Below are 14,327 nucleotides of genomic sequence, written 5' to 3'. Positions count from 1 at the left end.
CTGGATGTGGTTTTTAGGCGGTTTTCCACATCCTACTAGGTGAATCCCGGGCTGGTCCCCACGTCCCTCCTCAATTACACGACTCGCTGACATTTGAAACACATTCACACTCTTTCGCGATTTCCACTAGTCGCAGGCAGCTGGGGTACACTAATTCCGTCCCGGGGGTAATGGGGTGGCGGCAGGAAGGGCATCTGGCCACCCCTTAAAATTAACCTTGCCAACTCTGTACTTAACCCTGCCGACCCTGCGCACAATGCGGTATCAAGGCAGTAGCAAAAGAAGAAGAAGAAAAGATGCTACAGTTCTATTTTAAATAAAATACATCGCTGTTATTATTAATGTCACTAGGCTGAGACATTATTGTCCTATTTTAAAAGTTTTTTTACATTGCTGTGTGGTTGGTATGAAAAAAATGTCTCATGGAAATGTTGATTGTAAACTATGTGATCAAATTTATCAGGACACCCTAAAAAAACACGTTTTTCATATTAGGTGCATTGTGCTGCCACCTATTGCCAGGTACTCCATATCAGCAACCTCAGTAGTCATTACACATCGTGAGAGGGCAGAATGGGCCGCTCCGCGGGACTCACGGACGTCGAACGTGGGCAGGTGATGGGTGTCACTTGTGTCATACTTCTGTAAGCGAGATTTCCACACTCCTAAACATCCCTAGATCCACTGTTTCCGATGTGTTAGTGAAATGGAAACGTGAAGGAACATGTACAACACAAAAGTATACGGGCCGGCGTAGTCTGTTGACTGACAGAGACCGCCGACAGTTGAAGAGAGTCGGCATGTGTAAAAGGCAGACATCTATCCAGACTATCACACGGGAATTCCAAACTGCATCAGGATCCACTGCAAGTACTATGACAGTTAGTCGGTAGGTTAGAAAACTTTGATTTCATGGTCGAGCGGCTGCTCATAAGCCACACATCACGCCGGTAAATGCCAAACGACTCCTCGCTTGGTGTAAGGAGCGTAAACATTGGAGAACAATGGAAAAACGTTGTGTGGAGTGACGACGGTACACAATGTGGCGATTCGATGGCAGGATGTGGGTAAGGCGATGTCCGGTGAACGTCATCTGCCAGCGTGTGTAGTGTCAACAGTAAAATTCGGAGGCAGTGGTGTTATGGTGTGGACGTGTTTTTCATGGACAGGAAGTTGCACCGTCTTGCATCCCACTGTTGAAGAGCAATTCGGGGACGGCGATTCCATCTTTCAACACGATCGAGCATCTGTTCATAATGCACGGCCTGTGGCGGAGTGGTTACACGACAATAACATCCCTGTATTGGACTTGACTCCACAGAGTCCTGACCTGAATGCTATATGTCACCTTTGGGATGTTTTGGAACGCCGACTTCGTGCCAGGCCTCACCGACCGACATCGATACCTCTCCTCAGCGGAGACTCCGTGAAGAATGGGCTGTCATTCCCCAAGAAACCTTCCAGCACCTGATCGAACGTATGCCTGTGAGAGAGGAAGCTGTCGTCAAGGCTAAGGATGTTCCAACACTATACTGAATTCCATTATTACCGACGGACGGCGCCAGGAACTTGTAAGTCATTTTCAACCAGGTGTCCGGATAGTTTTGATCACATAGTGTATGTTACGTATATCTGTTGAGTGCACTTGACTGATGAATGCACTTACAGCGCTGTTTTTTGTGCTTTTGTGTTGTTGGTAAAGATAAAAATAGTGGATGAAAGTGGCTGTCGAATTTAATGCATCCCAGCGAGGTAGATGGAATAGTGATTAAACTCGCATTCGGAAGGTGCAAGGTACTTCATAATTTGGATTTTCCATGCCTTCCGTCAAACTAACTGCCTTTGTAAAGGTCTGTTTCCTGCCCTGTAGTTGCCGAACTTTAAGCTACATAACATTTCCATGGGCAGATGTCGACTCTGGCCGTAATTTATTGCATATGGCATACAGATTAATCTCAGGAAACTGCAGGAAGGGACGTATAATTCAAGGAGATGGAATCTGGGTAAGCTGATGAATAACAGATTGTTAACAGATCCACAAGTGGTATTACGCAAATACTGACAAATATTGGGGAGAAACAGAACAGTTGACGAATGTGTAAGCCTTGAGAAATGGTTCAGTAAAGGCAGCAAGAGGAGCAACTAGTCAAAGAGACAAGGTTCAGGAGTATTCCTGGATAACACACGAGATACTAAACTTGACACAAATAAAGCAGACAAAAGGGAACACAGACGTCTGAAAATGAGACTTATTGATAGTACGTAACTGCAAAGCAAGAATGGCTGGAGGAGAAAAAGCAAAGCCGTAAAAGCAGGCTTCGCTTGGGTTAAAGATGGACGTCACCTGTAAAAAAATTTTCATGAATATCAAGCTCTCAGATAGTAAATGTAGTCGCTGTCAGAGGCAACAACGAATGAGAGATAGTGGCGTAGATACGCCCAGAAGAGTTTCCATACACCACCGGATCAGCTCGCTTACTTACGTACAAGCGCAGTGATACTCATCGCAGAAGATGACACAGTATCGTCTCTCTACCGAGCAAGGAGTGCGATAATCGTGTTAGACAGAACTTTGCGTAAATATTTATCGTCAACTGTATTCTGTCAGAATGGACAATTATCTTGTTCTGTATCAGCTGATACATTAATTTTCGGTGGCAGTACAAATACTCATGACATTCCCGTGGACATGGATTGTAATAAAAGTAGGCATTTCGTCTTGTTCGTGTTGCAATAAGGCAATCTGATATTTTATGTTTTATACCATCACCTCGACCCCCCCCACCCCCTCCAGGTATAAAGCTGAGAACCCATGACTGTGCCGAAGAATGTTATTTCGGCTGGTACAACAGGACAGACGAGTGGAACCGAATTAGTGACAGAAGGGTGGCGTGCACGTAACACCCGTAGCGCCTTCTTTTATGTGACGGGACAGGTCATTGTTGCGCCATGTGCAGAGCCGTCAACCGAAATGGAAACTTCCAAACAATTGTTGGTACGCCTCATCGACTTCAAAGGGTGTAATGTCAATATCTGAGAGAGTTCGAACGGAGCAGAATGATTGGTTTCTCGGAAACTGGGTCGCACCGTAACTCTGCTACAACAGTGATGTGTGGGTGGAACCAGAGGGTCTTACACAGTTAAGAGGGGTTACTGGTCCACACAACGAGACTACAGCCCGGGATGACCGCTACCTCATTCACATGGCCGTAACCGACAAATGAACTTCGTCCACAGTTTCAGCTCGACGGAGGATCACTGCAACGGATGTGGACATGGCTGCGTCAACGGTTCGACGACATCTTCTTTGGGCTGGACAGCTGGCAAGTATGTCATTACGTCGTCTTGCATTGATCAGAAAGCACCAACGGCTCAGAAGACTGCTATGGACACGTGAGCTCGCCCGGGTTCCCGGGTTCGATTCCCGGCGGGTTCAGGGATTTTCTCCGCCTCGTGATGATTGGGTGTTGTGTGATGTCCTTAGGTTAGTTAGGTTTAAGTAGTTCTAAGTTCTAGGGGACTGATGACCGTAGATGCTCAGAGCCATTTGAACCATTTTTGACATGTGAGCGCCATGACTGGCGTGCTAAGTGGCGAAATGTAATGTTTTTGGACTAGTTCTGTTTCATACTTTCCTACAATGATGGCCGCTTACGTGGTACACGCCACCGAGGTGAACGCAATCGGCCAGCCTGCATTGTTGAGCAGTATAACGGACAACCGCCAAATGTAACGATTTGAGGCGCCATTGACTACAGCATGAGATCTCGTCTCCCATGTACTGAGTGAAAGTTCAACAGCAGCAGACACATCGCGGAGGTTTTAGAGCGAGAAGCACTGCCCCTCCTCCAGACAGCTCCTAATGCCATATTTCAGCAGTAAAATGCCCCGTCACCTATGGCAAGAAATATGCAAGCCTCCTTCGAAGAACGCAAAGATCAGCACATTCCTCAAACTGGGGAACTATCAAGAATGGGGTTCCACAAGGGTCGGTCTTGGGTCCTTTGTTGTTCTTAATATATATTAATGACTTGCCATTCTACATTCATGAAGAGGCAAAGTTAGTTCTCTTTGCTGATGATACAAGTATAGTAATCACACCTGACAAACAAGAATTAACTGATGAAATTGTCAATAATGTCTTTCAGAAAATTACTAAGTGGTTCCTTGTAAACCGACTCTCACTGAATTTTGATAAGACACACTACATACAGTTCCGTACAGTAAATGGTATGACGCCATTAATAAATATAGACCTTAATCAGAAGCATATAGCTAAGGTAGAATATACAAAATTTTTAGATGTGTCCATTGATGAGAGATTAAAGTGGAAGAAACACATTGACGATCTGCTGAAACGTTTGAGTTCAGCTACTTATGCAATAAGGGTCATTGCAAATTTTGGTGATAAACATCTTAGTAAATTAGCTTACTACGCCTATTTTCAGTCATTGCTTGCATATGGCATCATATTTTGGGGTAATTCATCACTGAGGAATAAAGTATTTATTGCACAAAAGCGTGTAATCAGAATAATAGCTGGAGTCGACCCAAGATCATCCTGCAGACATTTATTTAAGGATCTAGGGATATTCACAGTAGCTACTCAGTATATATACTCTCTTATGAAATTTGTTATTAACAACCAAACCCAATTCAAAAGTAATAGCAGTGTGCATAACTACAATACTAGGAGAAAGGATAATATTCACTATTCAAGATTAAATATAACTTTGAAACAGAAAGGGGTGAATTATACTGCAACTAAAGTCTTTGGTCACTTACAAAATAGTATCAAAAGTCTGACAGATAACCAACAAGTATTTAAGAAGAAATTAAAAAAATTTCTGAATGACAACTCCTACTCCATAGAGGAATTTTTTAGATATAAATTAAGAAAAAAAGAAAAAAAACCAAACAAAAAAATTATTAAAAAATAAAACAAATTAAAAAGTTGTTATATTAACTTAATTAAATTGTTAAATTAACTTAATTATGTCATGTATTGGAAAATTTGACTCGTTCCACATCATTACGAAATATCGTATTCATGATCCATGGAACTTGTATTAACCTGACCTAACCTAACGACGCGTGACCTCGTTACTCTGTACGTCTCACATGTCATCGTCGAACGTGTCTGTGACATGGGCGGTCAGTAAATTGTTCATTCTGGTCCTCCTGCAACCACTTCCGATTCTGTGTGGACGCGCCTACAAACCGCGTGGCAAAGTGTTCCCCAACAGCATATCCAGGACCTCTTTGATTCTATGCTGCAAAGTCTGGAAGTTCTGATTGCAGGACGCAGCAGTCTCAAATCGTACTGAATTCTCACAGCCAGAATGCATGAACAGTTCTGTAATTCTAATCATTTATGTATTGTCATGTCCTGAAGCTGTGGAATAAATTTCATTTTAATAACATGCATCCTTCCAGGTGCTGCAATTTTCACAAACAATGAAGTGTAAGTGACCAGTTGATGGGACACATTCTGATACAATAAAGAATCATTAACTTGGTACTGCAGGGAAGAGTGGATGCTAAAAATTGTAGATGGAAGTCACGGCTTGGCTAAAATAAGCAGGTTCAATCGTGGATGCAGGTTGCAGCGCCGGCCGGAGTGGCCGAGCGGTTCTAGGCACTACAGTCTGGAACCGCGCGATCGCTACGGTCGCAGGTTCGAATCCTGCCTCGAACATGGATGTGTGTGATGTCCTTAGGTTGGTTAGTTTTAAGCAGTTCTAAGTTCTTGGGGACTGATGACCTCAGAAGTTAAGTCCCACAGTGCTCAGAGCCATTTGAACCATTTTAGGTTGCAGCAGCCATGCATTTTGCACAGTGTGAGAATCGGGCTGAAGACTGCAACTCAAATTTTTGCTGATGTATCTGATATCACACAGAAAACTGGAAAGAAACAAGAAATTGTTTCGTTCTAGTTTTTTGTGCGTTTTCAGGTACATCAGCAAAAATTCTGTGACGAACAGATTCTCTGAATCAGACTTGGAATGGACGGGTGAAGAGTATCGAGCGAACACTTCATCAGTCACACGGGGCGTGTGACAGGTACAAATAAGCGAAAACCACTGTTCGGTGTTGCTCGGACTGTTTGACCAGTGTAAACGGTGACATTCACCGAGCAATATGTACTTCTGTAAATCCACTACCCGAGTGTGGTGACCCGATAAGGGCTGTTTTTTAGGGTCTTTAACACGCCTGTGGAATTTAAAAAATAAATGTGATTGAAAGCTAAATGACGCCATTTGAGTGCGAAATACTGTGGCTGCAGATGTTGAAGCTAGGAGCTGTGGCGAAAAAGAGCTACAGTAGCAAATGGTATTGAAAATAATCATTCTAAATTACGTTACTAATTTAAATACCCTCCCGGCCTTACTGATTTATGTTTGTCAGTAGTTTTGCTAAAGTGATCAAGTCAAATGCCAGGACGGTTCATCTTAGGTGTATAGAGCCAATTTCCTTCTTCATTATTGTTAACTGCATCACTGATGGCACGCGAAACCCTAAACTTCCTCACAAGAGTTTGGCTTATCCACAGCCCGTATAGCACTTTTTTGAAGGAAACGGGTGACGCCTAAGACAAGTTAAAGGTTCAGCTCTGACAATGAGGCATTCTTGTATGCTGCAATTGCTGGTGCACTCCACAAAAGTCAGCGAACCAGGTTAGAGGACGTTGGCAACATGCACTTCATTTAACACATAGAACTGATAAGTTTGTATTCGAAGTTCTAAAGCGTAAAATGATTGCCATAAATTAGCATAACAGCCCGCATCTCGTGGTCGTGCGGTAGCGTTCTCGCTTCCCACGCCCGATTCCCGGCGGGGTCAGGGATTTTCTCTGCCTCGTGATGGCTGGGTGTTGTGTGCTGTCCTTAGGTTAGTTAGGTTTAAGTAGTTCTAAGTTCTAGGGGACTTATGACCACAGCAGTTGAGTCCCATAGTGTTCAGAGCCATTTGAACCATTTGAAATTAGCATAATTAACGAAGTTCCATATTGTAAAGCCATGACTCCATCTACTGGACAACAGTCGATTTGATCGTGTTTTCACAGAAAGATCGTAATTTGCTCGTCCTTGTCAATAGAAAAACATGCATCTAGACTTATATCTTTTCGATGCAGGTTGTTCCACGCTGTTCATTCGCATTGCAAGATGGTTCACACTGTGAACAATGTGTTGGGAACAAAAATTGCGACAATGACTAAAGTGCAAATTGTTCTTATTTTAAAGCCGCAAAAATCATATTTGTACCATACTATTTTATCTTTAGTGTGCAGCGCCGGCCGGAGTGGCCAGCGGTTCTAGCCGCTACAGTCGGGAACCGAGCGACCGCTACGGTCGCAGGTTCGAATCCTGCACGGGCATGGATGTGTGTGATGTCCTTAGGTTAGTTAGGTTTAATTAGTTCTAAGTTCTAGGAGACTGAAACTTCCTGGCAGATTAAAACTGTGTGCCCGACCGTGACTCGGACTCGGGACCTTTGCCTTTCGCGGGCAAGTGCTCTACCATCTGAGCTAGCGAAGCACGTCTCACGCCCGGTCCTCACAGCTTTACTTCTGCCAGTATCTCGTCTCCTACCTTCCAAATTTTACAGAAGCTCTCCTGCGAACCTTGCAGAACTAGCACTCCTGAAAGAAAGGATACTGCGGAGACATGGCTTTCAGAATGAGAAGGTAGGAGACGAGATACTGGCAGAAGTAAAGCTGTGAGGACCGGGCGTGAGTCGTGCTTCGGTAGCTCAATTGTTAGAGCACTTGCCCGCGAAAGTCAAAGGTCCCGAGTTCGAGTCTCGGTCGGGCACAAAGTTTTAATCTGCCAGGAAGTTTCATACCAGCGCACACTCCGCTGCAGAGTGAAAATCTCATTCTGGAAACATCCTCAGGCTGTGGCTAAGCCATGTCTCCGCAGTATCCTTTCTTTCAGAAGTGCTAGTTCTGCAAGGTTCGCAGGAGAGCTTCTGTAAAGTTTGGAAGGTAGGAGACGAGATACTGGCAGAAGTAAAGCTGTGAGGACCGGGAGTGAGTTGTGCTTCTTAAAAAAAAAAAAAAAAAAAAAAGGGATGGTAGAGCACTTGCCCGCGAAAGGCAAAGGTCCCGAGTTCGAGTCTCGGTCGGGCACACAGTTTTAATCTGCCAGGAAGTTTCATATCAGCGCACACTCCGCTGCGGAGTGAAAATATCACTCTAGGAGACATATGACCTCAGAAGTTAAGTCGCATAGTGCTCAGAGCCATTTGAACCATTTTTTTAGTGTGCAGCGGAGGGGTTACTTTCGTCCTTTACCTGCACCTACCTGTGAACTCGTTGCGGCAGATCGCCGGTAGGGAAGCCGACCAGAAACCTACCGTACTGCGACTCGCACCAGGCTGCATACAACGCAGCTATTCCAAGAATCGGGAAAAGGAGGAAATACTGGCAAACGTCGGTATATTCTGAATTTTGATAATGTACACTTTCACTGCCTAGCCCGTGCTAATCTTAATCCAGCCATGCTCAAACCCTTTCATTCACATTAGCAAGTTTATGGTAACGTATTTCCCGAAATCTGAACAGCTAATAAGCACGGATTGTTCTGAAATGAAAATGCTCGCCATACTACTAAGTTTGTCGGTATCTAACGCACTCAAGTTTTTAGTCATCGATCTGCTCAATATGCCACGCTGAACTACTGTCTTTTCTCGTACACAAAATTACTTAAAAAATCCTTACTTTCTAAAAAGCACACTGGAATAAATATGCGTTCACCTTAAAACACTCTTGAAACATGTATGATAACTAAAACCGCCAAATTATAACTTCCTTCGGAGCTCATACTACACACGACCGTATCACTGAAAGGTTGGGCTCCGACTATCTAGACTGCTGTAAGCATTCTACACTCCTGGAAATTGAAATAAGAACACCGTGAATTCATTGTCCCAGGAAGGGGAAACTTTATTGACACATTCCTGGGGTCAGATACATCACATGATCACACTGACAGAACCACAGGCACATAGACACAGGCAACAGAGCATGCACAATGTCGGCACTACTACAGTGTATATCCACCTTTCGCAGCAATGCAGGCTGCTATTCTCCCATGGAGACGATCGTAGAGATGCTGGATGTAGTCCTGTGGAACGGCTTGCCATGCCATTTCCACCTGGCGCCTCAGTTGGACCAGCGTTCGTGCTGGACGTGCAGACCGCGTGAGACGACGCTTCATCCAGTCCCAAACATGCTCAATGGGGGACAGATCCGGAGATCTTGCTGGCCAGGGTAGTTGACTTACACCTTCTAGAGCACGTTGGGTGGCACGGGATACATGCGGACGTGCATTGTCCTGTTGGAACAGCAAGTTCCCTTGCCGGTCTAGGAATCGTAGAACGATGGGTTCGATGACGGTTTGGATGTACCGTGCACTATTCAGTGTCCCCTCGACGATCACCAGTGGTGTACGGCCAGTGTAGGAGATCGCTCCCCACACCATGATGCCGGGTGTTGGCCCTGTGTGCCTCGGTCGTATGCAGTCCTGATTGTGGCGCTCACCTGCACGGCGCCAAACACGCATACGACCATCATTGGCACCAAGGCAGAAGCGACTCTCATCGCTGAAGACGACACGTCTCCATTCGTCCCTCCATTCACGCCTGTCGCGACACCACTGGAGGCGGGCTGCACGATGTTGGGGCGTGAGCGGAAGACGGCCTAACGGTGTGCGGGACCGTAGCCCAGCTTCATGGAGACGGTTGCGAATGGTCCTCGCCGATACCCCAGGAGCAACAGTGTCCCTAATTTGCTGGGAAGTGGCGGTGCGGTCCCCTACGGCACTGCGTAGGATCCTACGGTCTTGGCGTGCATCCGTGCGTCGCTGCGGTCCGGTCCCAGGTCGACGGGCACGTGCACCTTCCGCCGACCACTGGCGACAACATCGATGTACTGTGGAGGCCTCACGCCCCACGTGTTGAGCAATTCGGCGGTACGTCCACCCGGCCTCCCGCATGCCCACTACACGCCCTCGCTCAAAGTCCGTCAACTGCACATACGGTTCACGTCCACGCTGTCGCGGCATGCTACCAGTGTTAAAGACTGCGATGGAGCTCCGTATGCCACGGCAAACTGGCTGACACTGACGGCGGCGGTGCACAAATGCTGCGCAGCTAGCGCCATTCGACGGCCAACACCGCGGTTCCTGGTGTGTCCGCTGTGCCGTGCGTGTGATCATTGCTTGTACAGTCCTCTCGCAGTGTCCGGAGCAAGTATGGTGGGTCTGACACACCGGTGTCAATGTGTTCTTTTTTCCATTTCCAGGAGTGTATATCTCCAAGACAAAAGACGCGCGAAGACTATTCCGTTATGATTAGTCAGTTTTCTTTAAGGCCAATAGAAAAACATTATTCTCCCACGTTACTCCGCTTAGCTTCCCTTTCACCATAAACTTACTTAACGTATTATGATACGAAATTCCCCGTCGTCTGCATTCACACTGTTTTAAAAATTTCTCATGCTCGTTCGTACAGCGTTTATCAGTAGAACAATGATCTTCATATTTACTTTCGCCACATTCACGCATCATTCTCACTATTAAAAGCATATACAAAACCGTAAAACAAAAATAAACAAAAAGCCCTCAAGAAATAAACAGAACAATTCAGAAAATCATTCTCTTGACCTGTTTCTTGAATGTCGCAGTGCAGTACTGTCCTCCAGCAGATGAAAATTAGAACTAAATACTCGACTGAACCCACTTCAGACCATCTGTCACTGTGCAGACGAGTCATTCTCCCGATACACGGACTCGAGACTGGAGCAATATAAGGCGCCACGCCTCAAGTGCGTAAAAAGTGAGGGAAAAGATAACAAATTTTGAGATAATAGAACATCCCTAATGGTATTAACCATCAAAGGGAAAGGGTTAGCCAGTTAAGAGGGGCACGGCACTGCAAGATTATAATTGACCATAGAAGTATTGTGTAAATGCAGAATTAAAATAATTCATCTGAAAAGGGACTGCTCGCTCACTTTTAGGGTTCCTTACCTCAGACGGTAAAAACGGAACTATTATAGGCTTACTTTGTTTGTTGTGTGCTATGATACCTTTTTATCGGGGGATGGTATAGGTAGCGAGGTGAAATTTGATCAAGTTCAAATGGTTCAAATGGCTCTGAGCACTATGGGACTTAACAGCTGAGGTCATCAGTCCCCTAGAACTTAGAACTACTTAAACCTAACTAACGTAAGGACATCACACACATCCATGCCCGAGAAAGGGTTCGAACCTGCGACCGTAGCGGTCTCGCGGTTCCAGACTGAAGCGCCTAGAACCGCTCGGCCACTCCGGCCGGCCTTTGGTCAAGTACTAAGGTCTACGGGCCCTTGGCGCTGGAAAATTTAATCTTCTAAGTTAATGCAATCCAAAGATACGATACACTTGTCCGTTTTTTCATATAATTTATGGTGTTACAACAGCTATTAAACAGTTACTAACTACTGTGTAATATCCATATTATTTTTTCTGTGCATAAAATAGTCGAAATTTGAAATTAACTTAAAAAATGCCCATTTTGGGTGCAGCAGGCATAGTATGAAGTAGCTTAGTGCTCGCAGCTTCGCTCGCGTTGAATGTATGGTTTGCAAAGATTTTTTGTTTTCCTTTCATTGAATTTTTGTGTCGTTCAGAAATTGCAACATCTTCCAAACATTGCATGATAACTAAGGCAATAGAAACATCGTCTTTTGCGGATTTATTTCTCACCAAAAATCTTTTCTGGTAACCAGACTTCGGAGATTTTTGTTAATCCTGCCTTTTGATTATTTGTGTTGATATTTTCACAGAAAATTTCTCCTCCTGACACATATTTATTTAGATGTCAAATACAAATTTTCATAGATTTAGCTTGAAAATGTTTTCATATAACGAAATAACATCAAAAAATTGTTCGGCCCATATTTCACCCAGTTAGGAGCTGAATTTCCAAAAACAATGAAACACGTATTCGTTTTCCTACCAAGACGTCAAAAAAAAATTTTTTCTTAGATTTAGCTTAAAAAATACTTTCATCATGAAATATTTTCATACAAATTTCCATCCCCTATTTCACCCCGATAAGGGCTGAATTTCCAAAAATGCTGAAACACGGACTTCTTTATTTCTGACCGAGAAACCAGATACCAATTTTCGTAGCTCTAGCTTTAAAATTGCGTTAATAGTGACACACTTTGAAAAAAAAACTTTTCATTCGCTATTGCATCCCTTTAGGAGTGGAATTTCGAAAAATCCCTTCTTAAACGTCGTCAACAGCATGAGATCAACTCCCTCGGCAAATTTCAAGTTTCTATCCTTAGTGGTTTGGGGTGGGCTATGATGAGCCAGTCGGGACATCGACTTCTACACATGTGTGGATAAGGAAGAAGACTCTAAAGGACTGAAAATCACCGCAATATCTAAATTAAGCCACAGCTGAGTAATTATTTTTTCACATTTAATGCATGCACATTTGTATGTGTGCCTGCTACCTAACTATGCACATGGACTTGGAACGAGTCTATATTAAAATAAAATGAAATTTACAATTCAGTCGTGGATTCTCCTTTCATGAAAAGAAAAAAAATGTATTTTGTCCTCTTTTAAAGAGATATCGGTTTCTAAATCCATACCTTTTTATTTCCTCTCTAGAATTTCAATGTAAACGTCAATATTTTGGTTTATATTCTTTTTTGGTGTTCCCTTGATTTGGGCCATTGGTCTGTGCGATATTACTACAACGACCGTTGGTGCCGTGCTAAGACGAATGCTGGAGAATTACAAAGTGCTGATCAATCGTATTATAAAACATGCGATAGTAGAACATTAGGAATAAAGATCACAGGAAAAATTCCTTTTAATCTCGTTCTCCTCGCGAGCTTTATTTCGTTGAATGTTTGACTATAGCAAATTAATTAATGTAATACCTGAGCAGATGTTTTCGCGTCGTGGCAGGAGAGTATTTGTTGCCTTTTCTGTGTTCTCCACTTGCAGAGTGCTGCACAATGTGAAACGGAAGCAGGCCGGGGACACGAGGAAGCTTGGCTGTTAGTGCGGATTAGCGGTGCGCAATGCGCAGGGATGGCAGAGATTATCCTACCTTTGAAGTGGAAATGTTCTCTCCCCCGTGCCCGTCGCCTGCGGGCATAAATACAGAGTTGGAGAAGGCAAGAAGGAGAAGGAAGACCGCTTGAACTGCGAGGTTTGTCGGAGCTGCGAGGATTCTCCTCGCTGTGCCTTACAATTAATTAAAACGTATACCGTGATTAAATATTAGTGAAGTGAATTATGTACTACAGATAGAACCGAAAAGATCATCTTTTTCTTTGTAGAAAACAGTAAGCCTCTTTCATCTAGTACTTATTTAAGATTTTAAAACTTTTGTTTAATTTTTTAAGCAACAGCATCCTTTCTACAAAGTAAAGTGTTGATGTGGCAATTGGCTGGAAGACAAGTCACGGCGTACTTTAATTGCAAAACGAAGCGGATTGTTATTCCTTGACAGATAAAAGTCACAGAAAATTCGTTTGTGGATGGCTGCGACAGTCTGTTGTTAATGTGATCAACTTAGCTGATGACCCAGGGACGAGAAGAGAGACTACTGACGAAAGACGCGACGGAACGTATTTGCCAGATCTCAGAAAGCGATTAAACTCCAGAATGCTCCTGAGATGGTTGGACGTTTCACAGCCGAAATTTCAGAAGCGGAGAAGAATTGGTTACACGTACCTCCCAGGAACTACATGGACCAAGAAACACAGCGTGATAAAATGAAGATACATGTCAAGCTGTTAAAATATTGTAAGATTTAACTACGGAAATTACTGAACAAAGCGCACTACGCGTTAGTAAGAGAATGTTCCAATACTTAGCCCAGCGAAGAAGAAAAAGATGAGAACTGCCTAATGTTAACTACTGTGTATACGTATAGCATAAATGTGCTGTGAGGTCCAGAGAAGAAATACCACTGGTTTTATTCCCAGCAGACGAGCATCCACAAATTACACGATGAATCACTTCCCCCAAAGCGAACGTATGCAACGTTATTGTCGAATAAAATGAAATTGTTGCTGCTATCTTCATTTTTCCATTTAGTACATAATATTTTGCAAAGAAAATGCTCTAACCATCTCCGAGAGTCAGTGAGCCATCCGAACTGAAATATGGAAGACCTTTCTTTAAATTCTCATTTGTGGCCAAACTGTCTGAAGCCAGCTGCATCTAATTTTATTCATCAGAATTCTTTCCATATAGATTCAGATGAACGAACTGCACCGGTTACGGTTATCGCTTTCGATTTCCTAGAAT

The sequence above is a fragment of the Schistocerca cancellata genome, chromosome 4 (genome assembly GCF_023864275.1).
Source record: "Schistocerca cancellata isolate TAMUIC-IGC-003103 chromosome 4, iqSchCanc2.1, whole genome shotgun sequence".
Classification (NCBI taxonomy): Eukaryota; Metazoa; Arthropoda; class Insecta; order Orthoptera; family Acrididae; genus Schistocerca; species Schistocerca cancellata.
The sequence above is the reverse complement of the archived record's forward strand: the minus strand, read 5'-3'. Positions refer to the sequence as shown.